At 47.4% G+C, this 18,255-nt stretch overlaps 2 long non-coding RNA genes across 2 annotated transcripts in view; both read right to left on the bottom strand.

Moving 5' to 3' along the window:
- LOC132344464 (uncharacterized) overlaps positions 1–10,003 on the bottom strand; it is a 248,265-nt gene extending 238,262 nt beyond the window's left edge. Inside the window, exons 1-2 of the long non-coding RNA XR_009493650.1 lie at positions 8,306–10,003; positions 6,756–6,857 (exon numbers count right to left, since the gene is read on the bottom strand). This is a non-coding gene — a long non-coding RNA (uncharacterized lncRNA). The remainder of the gene's footprint in view (positions 1–6,755; positions 6,858–8,305) is intronic.
- A 3,836-nt stretch (positions 10,004–13,839) lies between these two features.
- LOC132344465 (uncharacterized) overlaps positions 13,840–18,255 on the bottom strand; it is a 65,894-nt gene continuing 61,478 nt past the window's right edge. The window contains exon 2 of the long non-coding RNA XR_009493651.1: positions 13,840–16,882. This is a non-coding gene — a long non-coding RNA (uncharacterized lncRNA). The remainder of the gene's footprint in view (positions 16,883–18,255) is intronic.

Here is an 18,255-nt window from a genome sequence, read left to right as displayed (position 1 = left end):
CAGCAGTAAGGAGCTAGCTTTTTAAAGACACGATCTTGAATCAATCCTATTGTGTACTAGTTTTGCAATCTGTGACAATACAAGAGGTGTCTTCATGAAGGTCACATCCAGTCAAAAATCCAAGCTCAGTTACGAATTCCAGAACCACTCAGATTAGTAACTTTTAAAATTCTTGACACAGATAGCCCTTGAAAGAAAGTCACATTTGGTTAGTCATTTTAAAAAGATGAAAAGAAAAACAATGGTAGTTCTGAGGTCAAGTTCCCAGTTAGCTAGAAAAAACAACGGAGGATGCAACGAAAGGTTAAAAATGTCATGGAACATGTGATCCTTGAAGCCAGCCAGCGCTGGAGGACAGTTTCAGATTTTATCTTCTGCGTGCAGAACGGCACTGCTCAAGTTACGAGACAAAGAACCGCATTCGATTACATCGTCTTGCTTTGGCAACTACCTCTGGCCCTATAAAACATGACCTTTTTCCTGACGGTTTGGCCTCTTTCACAACAGAGAACCCAGCACAGGTGAGAAGAGAACAGGAAGACCCCTCCAGATCACAACGCGGTTCGAGGGTGTAAATCCAGCACCCAACAGAAATGAGAACGATGACCTTCACATGCAGTCCACTGACCTTCAGAAACCCACAGCTGACTGTTCACAGGACCCGTCAGCAAAAACAAGCTAATACCATTTACTGAGCCACCAGAGAGGCCCATTTAAAGCCTGGACGTTATCACTGTGATGGGCAACCTGGAATCAAACCAGGTCAGATAAAGGAATGTACTTAGTACTGAGTGAGTGATTGATAGTCGCTGAGTAGTGTCCAACTCTCTGCGACCCCATGGACCGTAGCCCACTAGGCTCCTCTGTCCGTGGGATTCTCCAGGCAAGAATACTGGAGTGGGTTGCCATTTCCTTCTCCAGTACTTACTATGGGGTCACATCAAGCAAATTTCATTTCTCTCTAACTCTTGTGAAAATCTGTGAACACTGTGCCTATTACAGCGTCAGTTCCTCGATGGTATCATGTGCCCTCTCTGGATACCAGCCACTGTCCCCTTCTGCCCTGATTCATCTGTCTGTGGTCCTGTCTGTGATGCCCAGAGCTTTGCTCCTTTTTCCATCTTCCTGCTTTTATGAACATCTCCCTTTATGGAACCAAGAAGCCACTAGGGACTCTGCCGTCTGGATGTCCCCAAACCACCCACTCCAATAGCCCCCGTCTTTGCTTCAGTCTGCTGGGAAAAGATGGGAGGCGGGAGGAGAAGGGGACGACAGAGGATGAGATGATTGGATGCCAACACCGATGCAACGGACAGGAGTTTGATCAAGCTACGGGGGTGGGTGATGGACAGGGAGGCCTGGCATGCTGCAGTCCGTGGGGTCACAGATCACCGACTTGATGGACTTGACTTTGAGTAAGCTCCGGGAGTGGGTGATGGACAGGGAAACCTGGCGTGCTGCAGTCCATGGGGTCGCAGACAGTCGGACACGAATGGGCAACTGAGCTGAACTGAACTGTCACCATTTGGGATGTCTTCGTCTCAGGCATCTTTGATCAAACATCCCTCTCTCTGGCCATGGGTGGTTCTATTTCTGTAGCCCATGTCCTTCTGCAAACATCTTCCATCTCCAGCCCTCTAGCCTCTTTATCCCCTCACCTACATCATCCAGTCCTCTCCTGTATCTGCAGGTTCCCAGCCCATGCCTTCAACTCCTGCGGCCCATCGTTTTACACACATCTTCCTATGAATGGTCCAACGCTAAGCTGATCTATGTCCCCCAATATCTGCTTGTGCTCTGTATTTGCTCCTTAGCTATCACACCTCTCTGCTGGGGATGTGTACTACCTTCATTCGACAGATGAGAAAGCTGAGAAAGGTATGTGCCTACAATTACATCAGAGACTGGAGCTGGGTACCCTGGCCAGCGCCCTCATTCGCACGTTTAGGGCTCCCATTACTGTCTAGTGAAGAAACATCAGCACATCTATGCTGGTAAATGGGTGAACGGGGTTTCGGGGGTCTGGCTAGCCATGTTTCGCAAGCAGTGGCCGTGTAGCTCATGAAACCAACAAGCAGGGTGGAGGATACAAATTACAGAGCATCCAGCTTGGGGAGAGTAAACCCTCATGGGACTCGCCTTTGCTTCCAGTTTCTTGGACGCTTACTCCATCCTGACATCTCATGCAATTTTTTTCTGAGTCTTTGGATAAGATCCTGCTTTTTTTTTTTTTTTTTAATTCCTGAACCTTGAGATCCCATGACTATAGCCCTCATTCTCAGCCAGATTATATCCTTTCCTTTATCAGGGCTTCTGTGGTAACTCAGGTGGTAAATCTGCCTGTGATGCAGGAGACGTGGGTTTCATCCCTGGGTTGGGAAAGATCCCCTGGAGAAGGGCATGGCAACCCACTTGGGTATTCTTGTCTGAAGAATCTGATTGGCAGAGGAGCCTGGAGGACTGCCGTCCATGGGGTCGCAAAGAGTCAGACACGACTGAGCACGCATGCATAAAGAGGAAACACAAGTCCTCACGCTGGAACTTCTGAGTGTGAGACTGACATGAGAAGCCTGTGCACTGCCAACGAATAGTAGCCGCTGCTCACCACGACTAGAAAGCACAAGAGTAGCAACAAAGACCCACTTTGGGGGGGAAAAAAACTAGTAAACTTCTTGTTATAGCCTAGCTTTAGATTTACAGGAAAGCTGCAAGAATGTTACAGAGTCCCCTCACATTTTAAGGTCTTCCATTTACCTGGTACTCTGTCATAACCAATGAACTGATGTCGACAAACTATTATTCACCAACATCTGTATTTTATTTGCCTTTCCTTAGCTTTCCCCTAAATGTCCGTGCATTGCACCAGGATCCTAACCAGGGTATCACATAAACTTTTTAGGGGGTCATAGCTTCTTGGTCTCCTTGAGGCTCTGACGGTTTCTCAGACGTTCCCTGGTTTTGATGACCTTGGCAGCTTTGAAGGACGCTGCTGCTGCTAAGTCGCTTCAGTTGTGTCCGACTCTGTGCGACCCCATAGAAGGCAGCCCAGCAGGCTGCCCCGTCCCTGGGATTCTCCAGGCAAGAACACTGCAGTGGGTTGCCATTTCCTTCTCCAATGCATGAAACTGAAAAGTGAAAGTGAAGTCGCTCAGTCATGTCTGACTCTTCGCGACCCCATGGACTGCAGCCTACCAGGCTCCTCCGTCCATGGGATTTTCTAGGCAAGAGTACTGGAGTGGGGTGCCATCGCCTTCTCCGTGAAGGATGCTAGGCAGGTATTTTGTAGAACATCTTTCAATTTCATTTTCCCCAGTGTTTTTCTCACGATTATGCTGAGGTTACAGGCATTTTGGAGAAAGACCCCAGAGGTAAAGTGGCCTTCTCACACACATCATATCAAGGTCACATGCTGTCACTAAGACATAACCCAGTTGATACTGACCTTGATCACTGGGTTAACCAAGCGTTTCAGGTTTCCCCACTGCAAAATTACTCATCACCTTTTACTTCTGAGGAATATTTTTAAGCATAAAAGATTCAGGTATTTAGCTTCAGAGTATCTACATCACCATCAGATGTGGTCACACCTACAGGCGTGTGTGACTGGTCCTTTGCAGAAGATCACCTTGATTCTGTACAGAGACAGACAGGCAACGGTGAGAGGGGTAGGGACACAGAGAGGACCCAGTGCTCCAACGAACAGGGGCTTTCAAGGGACCCAGAGAACACAAGCATCTGAATGCGGAAATGGGAACCTGAGCAGACAGACAGGACAACATGCTCATTATCTGGGAAGCAAGTTCGGTTGCTGCCACACAAAGACTCGAAACACACCTGATAAGCTAGATGTTTGCGTCTCTCCTGGAACACCCCAGAGATACGGCTGGGTGGTTAAGGGCTGGAAGGATAACTTTGCAGTCCTCCACACGTGACCCCATAACCTGGTGTATTTGTCTTAATATCTGTGAGTTAAGGTCATCTGGACCACCATTTGTCAATGGGAAGGAAAGAAGAATGGGAGTGATCTGTCCTTCTTTCTCAAGAACCAGGGGAAGAAACTGTTCACGTGGTTACCATTCTATACCACTCACTTGAGCTTAGTTAACACTGGGCCGAAGACCAAGCTACGCGGTAAGTGGGCAGTGTATGAATAGGATCTACCTGGATGCCTGTCTGCTCGCTAAGACTAGCTGAGGTTTATGTGGATAAAGTATCTAGAAGAGAATGGATCAGGGGAGAATAAACTGATTTAAAAGGAGCAGGTCTTCCTGGAGAAGGAAATGGCAACCCACTCCAGTATTCTTGCCTGGAGAATCCCACGGACAGAGGAATCTGGCGGGCTATATTCTGTGGGGGTCACAAAGAGTCGGACAGGACTGAGTGACTCACAATGAGATATTTGTATTCTTCATTTATGTAATATATACTGCAAGAGAACAGTTAATAATATGGGGAAATGTTCATGCTATTTTGTTGAGTAAATAGAAAATAGTGAAGCGTATTAGAAAATAATATCAAGTGTGTTAATCTAATTTGGCTTAAAATAAAAAAATACATACATGCACAGAAAAAAACTGAAAAGCTATCTATCAAAATGTTGATAGACAATTTCTCTGTGCCTCGGTTTCTTTGGTTTAAAAGTGAGGATAAAGAGAGGACTTATTTCATGGGGTTGTGATAAAGACTAAATAAAATAATAGTTATTAAAAAAAAAAAGGAGCAGGTCTTTAACTCCATATCTGGAGTCAGGTGGCTTGCCATTTCTTCAAAGAGAAAGACGGTATCTGCAGCAAAGCGGCAAATCCCACGGGCGTCCTATTCGGTTGACTCAACACGCTTCTCCAAGTCCGCTTAAACAAGTCAGTCCAACGGAACTGAGACAGAAAACAAAGCGCCTGAAATCCTCCAGCTTGGGTGGTGGCCCTAGTCTCTGTTACTCTCCCCAGAACTGCAACATCAGCTTTGGGTTTCCGTATTTCAGTAATTAGGAAACCAGTTCTCCAGGCTCTGATTCTTTCTACCATACGAATCTTCGCTCCGCGGATCATTGAGGCACAGGTGGAGCTTCTCGCAGTTGCCTCTTGTTTTTCTTCCAACCGTGCACTCAGGTCTCGGGGAAATAAGCTCACTGCCCCCAACGGCCCCCAGTTCTACGTTCACCCGACTCGCAGAATCTCCCACTCTGACTGAGGGGAAGCATTTGGACTCTGGGACCCAGCAGTCAGAATCAGCTCCGAGGCAGTATCAGGCACAACCTGAGGTGCAAGACAGGAGATACTTGTGCCGTTTCCGGCACGCAGGGAAGGGCCACCAGCCCTCCGGAGGAAGGGCGGAGGGAGACCGCCGTTCACACCTGAGCATCGTCTCGGTTACCTGATCTCCACGGCACAGCTCCTCTCGTCATGCGGCGGTCTCGGGGTTCACTGAGAAAACGAGACTACTGCTACGCTCAAGCTAGCTTCTGGTTACCAGTCCTACTGCGGCTTCCTGGGCACAGGTCAGGTAGGACAGTAGCAAGATTGAGAAACTCTCCAACACGGAGAAAACAGAGGATGAGATGGACGGTAAGTAATGCACGGACCCGACAGGGCGCCTGACAACAGCTACGAACACAGAAGATCCACAGACCTTGCCTGGACGCCCTTTATACCCACCAGCGTCGATGCTCTACTGCGAGCTCAGCAAAATCAGCTCTGTGCGATCCAGCTTAAGGGACTGAATTCAAGAACCCGTCACTGACAGCAGCCTGATAACAGATTCCAGTGATAAAACATAGTTATGCCTGAGCCTGCTGCATTAAGGATGAATATAGAATACTTCTGCAGGAGCAATCGTACATACCAGCACTAATTCTGCATGCTCTGAGCATTTTGGAGTGGTTTTTTTTTATAGGCATTCACAGTCAAACTACATAAATTCAGTGTTTCATCACTGACTCATCTAAATGAGAAATGGGGAAAACATACAGGAAAACACATTCATAATTTTCTGACTTATAGACAAGGTAAAATGAATGACAACCGTTTCAAGACCCAAAATGAACTTCTTCATTTCAAAACTAAGATTACAACTGAAATAAATCTTACAGGATAAATTAACACAGCCTTAAATTTCAAAGGCATCCAAAACAAACTCACGTGGCTCGATAATTTGCTGAATTTACTGAAGCAGTGTTCTGGATACCTTGAAAACGTTTCACCTTATTCTGAGCCTAATTGGAAATAACTTGATTGACTCTTTTTCGGTGATGAGAAATGAGGAGGGTTTTCTTTCCTCTGTCATACAGGAAACATCGTTTTTATTAAGGTCACAACCATGTGTCCTCTGGGCATACAGGGCAAAATCATCAAACGCCACCTCTGCCTTTGGTGACGTGAGTGGCACGCGGACCTTCAGTTTAGCTTTAAGATCTACTCCGACACGGGCAGAATGTTAAGCATTTCATTACTATACATGTGCACCATTCTAATGTTTAAATTTGTTTCTTTGTAATAACAAAGGTGCAACACAACAGCTAGCCAAGTAGATGCCGAGTCAGTGTTCAAGGTGGATGAATTACACGCACAGTCTGCTTAATGAGGCACAGGAATGACTGAGCAGAGAGACCAAGGAACTGGTGATGGTTATGTGGAACCACTCAAGGCTGTGAGGGAAGGTGCCCTCGAATAAGCAGTCGGCACACTGTGATTAAACAAAAAAGGGCGTGAACGCATCAGGTCAACAGGCGCACATCCAGAGCGGGGAGGAACGCTTACCTTAGGGGTGTCCTTGGAGCTTCTGATGCACCCGCACCACTCAACGTGACGGAAGCCAAAGCCGCCTCTTTCTGCAGGTCGCTGGGGCTGGGTTTCCCTCTCCTGAAAGCAGAGGTTTCCTGATCAGAATACCGCTCCCTCAGCATGCTGAACCAACCCCTTTGCTGTGGATAGGTCTGATATGATTTCCAGCCCACTAGTATGTGGTGGCAACAAAGTTGTGTTTACATGTACAGCTGTTTTGACAGACAAGTGCAACTGTGGTTGGGACGTCGTCATGCACGCCCACAGTTAAGGCAGAGGAACGTGTGAGGTGCCAGCAGGTCTGGCAGGGGCCCTTGAGACTGCACACACAGCCGGTGGTTGACAGGACTGTCCCAGAGTGTTCCACCTGGGCAAGGTGCCTCGATGCTTATCTAAATGGCCTCTGCAAATCCTAGGGCATTTAGCTCCAGACTGGGCAAGGCGCCACTTTGCCAGCAGTGGGTGGAAAACCATGCTTCCCAGGTGGAGTTAGTGCTAAAGAACCCGCCTGTCAATGCAGGAGATGTAAGAGACGCAGGTTCGATCCCCAGGTCGGGAAGATTCCCCTGGAAGAAGAAATGGCAACCCACTCCAGTGTTCCTGCCTGGAGAGTGCCATGGACAGAGGAGCCTGGTGGGCTACAGTCCACAGGGTCTCAGAGTCAGACACGACTCAAGTGACTTAGCACACACAGACTCAGAATGGAGATAATGTCCCCCCCAAACACTGGAACCTTCACTTTCCCGGGAATGGTTTCCAGCAACAAGCTGTTGTCAATGTGTCCCCATCACTGGAGCCAACATGTGGCTCTCGGTTCACCAGGCCAACTCTTCAGAGAATCAACTCGTAGAAAGGTTCACCTCAACCATTCCTTTCATCACCCCCTTACCTGGAACGATCATCTAGTGTCGGAGTGTGTTATCTCTTTATTGCCTTATTAAGAGATGAAACTCCGGTACTTTGGCCACCTCATGCAAAGAGTTGACTCATAGGAAAAGACTCTGATGCTGGGAGGGATTGGGGGCAGGAGGAGAAGGGGACGACAGAGGATGAGATGGCTGGATGGCATCACTGACTCGATGGACCTGAGTCTGAGTGAACTCCGGGAGTTGGTGATGGACAGGGAGCCCTGGTGTGCTGCAATTCATGGGGTCGCAAGGAGTCGGACACGACTGAGCGACTGGACTGAACTGAACTGAACTGATCCTGTACTCTCACTGCCTTGTGAGATGATTATTGTAATTTCCGCCGTGAACCTGTGCTAAATGATTGGTCAAGATGACCTCAGTGTCTAACCAAAATTTGCTGCTCCAAGAAAACACCCTTGTGAAGAGCATGGTTTCCGTTTATGATGCATGAATGTTTGCTGTCTCTAAAAAAGGACTTGGGGGGAAATCTTTTTCTTCCCCCCCCAATCTAGGAAGAAAATCCCTAGATAGGGGCAACGAGAACAAGAAATGATGGGAATGTTTTGCCATGAATTTCATGGTGCAATAGCCCATGACACTGATGACACTGATACTTACTGATAGAAAACTCACTAAAGGTTTTAAGAATAACTCTTCAGGAGAAGGAAATGGCAACCCACTCCAGTGTTCTTGTCTGGAGAATCCCAGGGACGGGGGAGTCTGGTGGGCTGCCATCTATGGGGTCGCACAGAGTTGGACACGACTGAAGCAACTTAGCAGCAGCAGCAGACTCATTCATTGGAGAAGGCAATGGCACACCACTCCAGTACTCTTGCCTGGAGAGTCCCATGGATGGAGGCGCCTGGTGGGCTGCAGTCCACGGGGTCGTGAAGAGTCGGACACGACTGAGCGACTTCTCTTTCCCTTTCCCTTCAGGTTTTGACCTCTTTCAGAAATAAAACACGAACGTTACAAGTCCACACATCTCCTTCTGTTTAATTAGGAAAGACGCCCTTGGATATTAGTTTAGAGACACAAAGAACCACTGGCTTCTTTCAACTTGTCCTGGCTTATATTATGACATCAAATTGCATGTAATTGCCCCTGCATGTGTCTGCGAAGGACTCCTATAAAGAAACCCGAATTTAGTAACTGCATGATACTATCTGTTTAATTGAGTGTATCAGTAACTTTCAATCTATAGTTCCCAGATAGCACTGGAAAGGAAGAGGGGGAAAAAAAAATCACTGACTTTGTTATTTCCTCAGGCAGCAAAGAGATGAGTGGTATCTGGCCTCTCTGAGCCCTATTGATAAATCAGTGTCTGCATTTTGAACTGTTGCCTTTTAAATACCACCGGCTTGTAAGCTGGCACTCAGTGCTTTTCTTTTGTAAAGTTTTGCAGAGTTGTATCCGCTACGCTGACTCACAGTTTCTACATGTAGAATCTGGCTTCATGGAATAACTCTCCTGTATGCACTTTGATGTAACACTGTTGTGGAATCCGGATTAGAAAAGACGGCAGAGGGACTTCACTGGTCCTCTTGCGGTTAAGAATCAGCCTGGGCTCCTGTGTCCATTCTCTGCAATAAGAGAAGCCACCCTGTGAGAATCCCAAACCCTGCAACCAGAGTAGACCATGCACAGAAACGAAGAGCCAGCACAGCCAAAAATTAAAGAAAGGTAAGAAAATGGAAAAGAAAAGGGGGTATGATCTCCTGGAGAGACAAGACCCCCGAGAGAGGCTCCCTGCCCTTGTGGTGACCACGTTCACCCAGGGTCCTCCGTCTGCAGGGGAGCAGGGAGCTGGCAGAGAAGACCGAGGGGCACGTGGCCCGGGCCATCCCTTGAGGGGCCAGCACGAGGCCCTCCCGTGAGCCCCACCACAATCTCCTGAGTGTGCTGACGCCCCCAACAAGCAAGGGTCTGCTCCCTCGGGCGGCAACCCCGGGTTCACAGCCCAGACCTCAGCACAAGGCAGATGCCTCCTCTGCATCTCCTGAAGCAAGGGTAAGTGTTTCCATTCCTAACACCCACCACTGGGATACTTTCTTTTCTTTTTTTTTTTTTTTTCATTTAAACACAGAGTATCTACAGTTCTTTTTACTCCCGTTCCCTTTGTTCTGTTGATTGAAAATGACAGCATTTCTTAATCCCTTAAAAGTGAAAGTATTAGTCACACAGTCGTGTCAGACTCTTTTCGACCCCATGGACTGTAGCCCACCAGGCTCCTCCGTCCATGGGATTCTCCAGGCCAGAATGCTGGAGTGGGTTGTCATTTCCTTCTCCAGTGGATCTTCCTGACCCAGGTACCCAATCCAGGTCTCCCACATTGCAGGCAGATTCTTTACCCTCTGAGCCACCAAGGAAGCCCCTCTAATAAACTGAAGTGTTACTCAGCCGTGTCCCTCTCTTTGCAACCCCCATGGGCTGTAGCCCACCAGGCTCCTCTGTCCATGGGATTCTCCAGGCAAGAATACTAGAGTGGGATGCCATGCCCTCCTCCAGGGGATCTTCCCAACCCAGGGATCAAACCCTTATCTCTAACATCTCCCACACTGGCAGGCGAGTTCTTTACCACTAGCACTACCTAGGAAGACCCTTGATTCCTTAGACCTTTATTAATAAATTATCTATCGAATATTGATAGGTTAGTAAAACAAAGGCCGTTCTGAATTTCACTGAGCTAACCAATGCATTTTTCTTATGGAAATGTTTGTCTGAAGCCATGTTAATGTACTATGCATTCACCCTAGACTCTGTCTTCAAGTCGGTTCCGCCTAAAGGCTCAGAACCTCCTTAACAAACCAGTATGTTATATTCATACATTGTCCTCTTAATCCGTGTTAATGAAACTATTTATTTGTATGGAAATCTGCCTTCCTTCAAGATTCATGTCAATCGTTCTATGGCCGGGATGACTCACCTGGTGGCAATCTCTGAGTTTTGAGACATTTCCTTCCTCTGATTAGCAGACTGCTAGTGTTCTTGCCTGGAGAATCCCAGGGATAGGGGAGCCTGGTGGGCTACCGTCTATGGGGTCTCACAGAATCGGACACGACTGACGTGACTTAGCAGCAGCAGCAGTAGCTATCCAACATCCGGCTAAAGACTAGCAGGAGGGGTCTCTTTCCACCCCCTTCTGGTGTCTATGTCAGAAGCTTTCTCTATCTCTTTTATGCTTTAATAAAACTCTATGACACAAAAGCTCTGAGCGATCAAGCCTCGTCTCTGGCCCCGGATAGAATTCTTCTCCTCCTGAGGCCAAGAATCCCAGCATCTTCGGAGGTTCAGCAACAACCTTTCACACCTAAGCAGGAAAGGGCAGAGTCGAGATTCAGGCTGCTTGATTGGTCATGCCTCCACGGCCCTCGCTGCCACAGGGGCTGTTCCGTCTGCACGGACACCAACCGGCACAGCCACTGACAACCACAGTCCCTAAGCCACGAGACCCCTTTTCCCAATTCCTCTTAAGAAGGGTTGTGGACAAGGCTGTCAGGCCAAATGAACCTGGTTACTATCACAGTCATTACTCTCCAAAAATGGGGCCTCGTGCTCCAAAAAGACATCGAGAACAATTTAAGAAAAATAGATCCGGAGACGGAGGGATGAACTGAAAGGGTAATATTTCAACATACAGTGTATTCTTGACCATCTGAGCCACCAGGGAGCCCCACGTGAAATAGACAGCCAGTGAGAATTTGTGGTATGACGTAGTGCTGCAGCCACACATTCCGGGAAACAGACTCACTCCGAAGGACAATGCAGATCGTGGAGTGCAGTTGAAACCTTATATACCCTAAGTGTACGTGCCCAAACCCACCTCCCCAAATTCCCTGAAACTAGTCTGAACAAAGGAAAAGAAAGATACAATCAAAGTTAACCTGTGATTCATATGCCTTATGCCTAGGTAGTTACCAGTGGACAATTATCAATAGGCCTGTGGTCATACCCCAATAAGCAGAATAGAATGTATGATTCCATTACATTTTTTTTTTTTAGTTTGGGTATTTTTTTAGTTGACGGAGAGTCTAGGCACTACTTCTGGGGCTCTTCCTTCCGGGGGGTCTGGTTTTCCAGTTGGTAAGTCATTTCCATAGACACTGGGCATAGAACTCAAAGTCCACACTCTGGTCCAAGAAAACAGAAGTATTGCTTTCAAGATGGAGCTTGTTCTGTCTGTCTCCTCCTTCAGTAAGGAGGAGGAACATATAGCCAATTCTTGACCGTCTGACCCACCAGGGAACTCCAGGTAAAACAGATACCCAGTGAGAATTTGCTGTACGAAGTAGGGAACTCACTGGTGCTCTGTGAGAACCTAGAGGGGTGGGACGGGGTGGCAGGGGGGTTAAGGAGGGAAGGGACATATGTATACCTGTGACTGACTCATGTGGATGTATGGCAGAAACCAACACAAAATTATAAAGCAATTATCCTTCAATTACAGAAGGAAAAAACCCATATGATGCCGTCATCTGTTGCCTCACCCATCTTCTCCTGGAGCAGGGCAACACTGACACATGGAAGTGAGCTGCACCTTGTCTTTAATGTACTGACAGGTTCCTCCACAGTCAGGTTTTCAGGGAGGACAGAGGGACCATCTTTGGAAGGTTATTAGTGTTAGCTGTCTGCTAACAGCAGAGGCATCAGAAGAAATGTGAGTGTTTTCTTTTACCATCTCAGACGCTAGGACCTCGGAGACATCTCGTAAGTGTGTGGATCCACCTAGACACTTGGTCTGCCCGGCATGTTCTATTAAAAGTTTTCTTATGCATCAGGCTTCCCTGGTGGCTCAGAGGTTAAAGCGTCTGCCTGCAATGCAGGAGACCTGCGTTCAATCCCTGAGTCGGGAAGATCCCCTGGAGAAGGAAATGGCAACCCACTCCAGTATTCTTGCCTAGAGAATCCCATGGACAGAGGAGCCTGGTGGGCTACAGTCCATAGGGTCGCAAAGAGTGGGACATGACTGAGCCACTTCACTTTCTTTTCTTTTCTTCTTTCTTATGCATCAGTGAAGCGCTCGAGACTTCAAAGGCCACTTCGACAGTGGTTGACGTGAGTCAGAAATCTTCTGCGTTCACACGTCATGAGTCATGAACCTGTAAGAGCTTGCTGGGGTTTTCCTCAATTCCTATGACTCAGAGAAAGTGGCTGTAACAAGCTCTTTTTGAAGAGCCCTTCACAATGCTTGCTCAAGTTTTTAAAATGGCTTTCAAACAGATCTCATTTGGTGTTCCACTAAGACTCCCCTCCTGGGGCTTCCCTGGTGGTGCAGTGGTTAAGAATCCACCTGCCAATGCAAGGCGCACGGGTTCGATCCCTGGTCAGGGAGGACTCCACGTGGCTTGGAACGCCTAAGCCTGTGCACCTCGACGCCCAGGCCCACTTGCTGCGACTACTGAAGCCCGTGTGCCTAGACCCCGTGCTCTGCAACAAGAGAAGGTGAAACATGCTCAGCTGGGTCCGACTCTTTGCAACCCCATGGACTGCACAGTCCGTGGAATTCTCCACAATACAGGAGTGGGTAGCCTTTCCCTTCTCCAGGGCATCTTCCCAACCCAAGGATGGAACCCAGGTCTCCCACATTGCAGGCGGATTGATTCTTTACCAGCTGAGCCACCAGAAGAGCAACCAGAGAAGTGAGCACAATGAGAAACCTATAACAAAGCACAGCCCCCACTCTCAGCAGGCAGACAAAGCCTGCGTGCAGAAGTGAAAACCCAGCACAGCAAAAAAAAAAAAAAAAAAAAACTAAATGAATACATTTTTTAGTAAAGAATCCCCTCCTTACTCTGATCAACCTTATGTGGCAGCCAGGATGGGACAGGACTTTGCAGGAGAATGGATACATGTGTATGTATGGCTGAGTGTGTTTACCTGAAACTATCACAATATTGTTAATCAGTTATACTCCAATAGAAAAGTAAAAAAGTTTAAAGTAGGAAAAAAAATTAAAAAATTAAATTAAACATCTCTTGCAAAAAAAAATTGAAAAAAAAAAAAAAAGAATCCCCTCCTTAATTTTAAGACCTATTTTTTTCCTTAACCTGTTCACAGTTGAACCTAACTTAGACTGATAACAACAAAGGATTACACTAAGATATGTTTCATGCCCATTTAGCTGAAATAAAAGTCAAGGAAATCCTTCTGTATTTTGGAGACAATTATAATGACTGAAGTCAAACAGTCTTTGCGATTCAGTCTTTCTGTTCTAAAATCAATAGGAAGTTTTATAAATTTATATTTTCAGTGATAGTCAGGAATGCCAAACTTTCTACAAGATTCTAAGTGATTATGGACAAAAATGTAATTATAGCCTGGTAGCCTGTAACATGGGCCAGATTCATTGAACTTTCCATTCTGCGGGTGCTCCTGTTTAATCAGTAACTCCTGGCCTGGCCTCATCTGTCTGCCAGGCTTAACTGGTTGAAGGGAATTGAAATCAATGAAAACTAAAGTATCCTTCTGCTTGGAAAAAGCTAGATCCTTGATTTCACTTTAAACTCATATTAAAATTAATTTTTGAAAAAATAGGTGCAGACATCACAATCACCTTTTTGCAACCTCTAGTCAACCATAAAACCACACAATTCAAGTATATATGTTGTTTAAATGCAAAGCAAATCTCATTTTTTTTTTTTAAACAAGTTATTACCACGGAAAGGTTCCATTCCCTGCAGCGCCAGGCCTGAGGCGCTCTATTTCATCAGATGAGCAGAAAGCTAATTAGAATATTCTACATGTTTAACCAAATTTAAGACAGAACTGGAAAATGCGGGAAAGTATTTTAACAAAATCTCTTTTCTTGGAGCCTGGAGTACCAGTCAATATTTACCACTGACGCTGTTCTTATTCTGCTATTTACTTTAGTTACACGTTTACAGAAATCTATGAAATAACAACCAAAATGCTTTCCAAAACTTAACTCTGTAAACCTCCAGAGTGGGATGCCTATCCTTTGGAATACACACCACCTCCTAATTTTTTTTTTTCTTTCCTCCCTTTTGGCCAGAAATAATTTGAGAACTTACCCACACAGTCTTTAGAACATTCTGAAAAGGAAGACAGCCCAGATATGTCTGCACTTTAAAGACTTAAAAAAAACAACTGGAGAAGCTGAGAGTTTTCCTGGGAAGGATGGTCATTAGGAGATGAAACGGGGACCCTGTGTTGCCACGGAAGTGGGTGGGCTCAGAGGCTCCGAAGTGCTGATTTCGTGAGCTTAGGCTGCTGTAACAAAATACCACAGGCCAGGGGAATTAATGGGACCGTCCCTGGCAGCTCAGCGGTAAAGAATCCGCCAGCCAATGCAGGAGACTCGGGTTCAATCCCTGGGTCAGTAATATCCCCTGGAGGAGGGCATGGCAACCCACTCCACTACTCTTGCCCGGAGAACCCCATGGACAGAGGAGCCTACCGGACCACAGTCCATGGGGTCACAAAGAGTTGGACACGACTGAGTTGACTTAGCACGCACAGGGGCTTAAATAGCAGAAATTTCTTTCTCACAGGTCTGTAGGCTGACGAGGCCAAGGCTGACTCCCTCATCTCTGTCTTCCTCTTCCTACAACAAGACTAACCCTACCATAAGGGTTATGCTATGACAGCATCGAACCCTGCTGCTGCTGCTGCTGCTAAGTCACTTCAGTCGTGTCCGACTCTGCGAGACCCCATAGAGGGCAGCCTACCAGGCTCCCCCGTCCCTGGGATTCTCCAGGCAAGAACACTGGAGTGGGTTGCCATTTCCTTCTCCAATAGATGAAAGTGAAAAGTGAAAGTGAAGTCGCTCAGTCGTGTCCGACCCTCAGCGACCCCATGGACTGCAGCCCACCAAGCTCCTCCGTCCATGGGATTTTCCAGGCAAGAGTACTGGAGTGGGGTGCCATTGCCTTCTCCTGCATCAAACCCTAGCCACCTCCAAATCCCACCTTGTTGGAGGTTGGGGCTTCCACATATAAACTTGGGGGACACAGCTCAGTCCCTGGCAGCACCGTAGCCCCCAACCCCAATTCCCAGTTAGATAACATGGTCCTAAGAGATGAGAGAAGCGTGCCAAGCATACACTATGCTCAGCGGCTTTGAACCACAGACCACAGCAGCCATGGTCCTCCCCCTTCGTGGACAAGCGTCGTGGCCACAGGGGTGGGGAAGCAAAGCTGGCACCTTCAGGACTGGGTCCTACCTCGGAGAAGGGTTGCATCAAGAGAGTGGGACCAGCACCCAGATGTGGAAGAGAGGGAAAGTGCAAAGGAAGGAAATGACCGCCTGGTGGTGATAATACCATTTCTGATGCAAACTGAACTGATACAAACATGGAAGAAGAAAGAGCTCCAGTGGAGTGCACAGACAACGAGAGGCCTGCTCAGTTCAGTTCAGTTCAGTCGATCAGTCGTGTCCGTCTCTTTGCGACTCAAGGACCGCAGCACGCCAGGCATCACTGTCCATCACCAACTCCCGGAGTTCACCCAAACTCATGTCCATTGAGTCAGTGATGCCATCCAAGCATCTCATTCTCTGTCGTCCCCTTCTCCTCCCTCCTTCAATCTTTCCCAGCATCAGGGTCTTTTCCAAGGAGTTGGTTCTTTGCATCTGGTGGCCAAAATATTGGAGTTTCCACTTCAGCATCAATCGTTCCAATGAATATTCAGGACTGATCTCCTTTAGGATGGACTAATTGGATCTCCTTGCAGTCCAAGGGACTCTCAAGAGTCTTCTCCAACACCACAAAAGCATCAATTCTTCGGAGCTCAGCTTTCTTCACAGTCCAACTCTCACATCCATACATGACCACTGGAAAAACCATAGCTTTGTCTAGATGGACTGTTGTTGGCAAAGTAATGTCTCTGCTTTTTCATATGCTGTCTAGGTGGGTCATAGCTTTTCTTCCAAGGAGCAAGCATCTTTTAATTTCATGGCTTCAGTCACCACTCAGCAGCACACATAAAGCAGAGGGGAACACGTGGAAGCAGCAGCTGGCTGTTTGGGAGAGAGAACAAATGTGATAGGGGAGGAGAAGGCAGCCTCGGAAAAGCGCTGAGGGCAGGGCTTCGGGGAAGAAACAGACCAGAAGGATCTCACGCTGAAAGTGTAGGTGGGAGACGCTGCAGGAATCAGGAGGGACCAGCCACAGAGAAGCTCCACAGTGGAGAGCGTGGGTCACAAACTGGGTGTCAGGCTGCATGCAAGGCTGGAGCCCTGGGAAAGTGGAATGAAAGGAACAGTTGTTTGTGCCGAAAATAAAATGGGGTATCTAGAGAGTTCCGATGCTGTGAGGGATTGGGGGCAGGAGGAGAAGGGGACGACAGAGGATGAGATGGCTGGATGGCATCACTGACTCGATGGACATGAGTCTGAGCGAACTCCAGGAGTTGGTGATGGGCAGGGAGGCCTGGCGTGCTGCGATTCATGTGGTCGCAAAGAGTCGGACATGACTGAGCGACTGAACTGAACTGAACTGAACTGAGAGAGTTTACAACAGCCAAGAGTGAACACTAGGTTTTAATACTTGAGAAAAATGACGACATTATCAATGACACTCCCTTCACTGGGAGGCAGTATTCTCTGCCCGTCACCTTCTCGGCTTCCTGAAATGGCCAGTGTCTATGTCAAAAACGTTTCCAGTTACTGAAAAGAGTGCACAGGCCACGCCAATTTCCTGGCATCACCTGACCCTTCCTCACTCACTCTCATCTCAAGGTCATTTCCTTGCCTTTCTCCTTGACTGCCTCTTCCTTCCGGTTTATGGGCAGCCTCTATCAAGGACACCTTGGACTGTTCAGAAGAGAGGTGGGAAATTAAGCTGATGAGTATAAGCAAATGCACATCGCAGATTCCAAAATGAGGCAGGAGCATCTTCCAGACGCAGCCGGTCGAATCATTCAAGGCCACGTTGAAAACCTTCTACATCTAGAATGTGTGTGACCATCAAGATCCAGGGGGTTCTATGGAGACAGGAAAATGAGGTCCGCGCTTTCTGATTTGAATAATAGCAAGCATACTCGGAAGAGTAATGTGCATTAAGGTTCCTGCAGTAAACAGCACCTCGATCGCCTGCTGGCTCACGGACGGGTCTCTCAGGATCACTGCAAAGTCTCTCAAGGAAGGTTTTCTTAACTGTCTTATGCATGATCCTTGACATCTTCAATATCTCATGCGTCTCATCATTCAAAAAAAGAGAATAATGCTGTGCAAAGTCTTTCTGCTTTGAGTTTTCCTGATGTTTTCCCCAGGAGAGCCTACTTTTGCAAATTTCAGCCCTTCTGTGCAAACAGCAAGGTCTGGTATAGTCTCAAAGTTCAAGGTGTAGAGAGGTTCATTAGAGACGTGGGCCGTGCAGGAAGGCACGGTCTCCAGCTCTGACTTCGGAGATACTGCGAACCGTATCAATGTAGCAGGGACACCAAACATCATAAAAGGAAGTGAAGTGAACTGAAAGTCGCTCACTTGTGTCTGACTCTGCATACAGTCCATGGGATTCTCCAGGCCAGAATACTGGAGTGGGTACCCCTTCCCTTCTCCAGGGGATCTTCCCGACCCAGGAATGAAACCTGTATCTCCCCCATTGCAGG

The sequence above is a fragment of the Bos taurus genome, chromosome Y, assembly GCF_002263795.3.
Source record: "Bos taurus isolate L1 Dominette 01449 registration number 42190680 breed Hereford chromosome Y, ARS-UCD2.0, whole genome shotgun sequence".
Lineage (NCBI taxonomy): Eukaryota > Metazoa > Chordata > Mammalia > Artiodactyla > Bovidae > Bos > Bos taurus.
The sequence above is the reverse complement of the archived record's forward strand: the minus strand, read 5'-3'. Positions and strand labels throughout refer to the sequence as shown.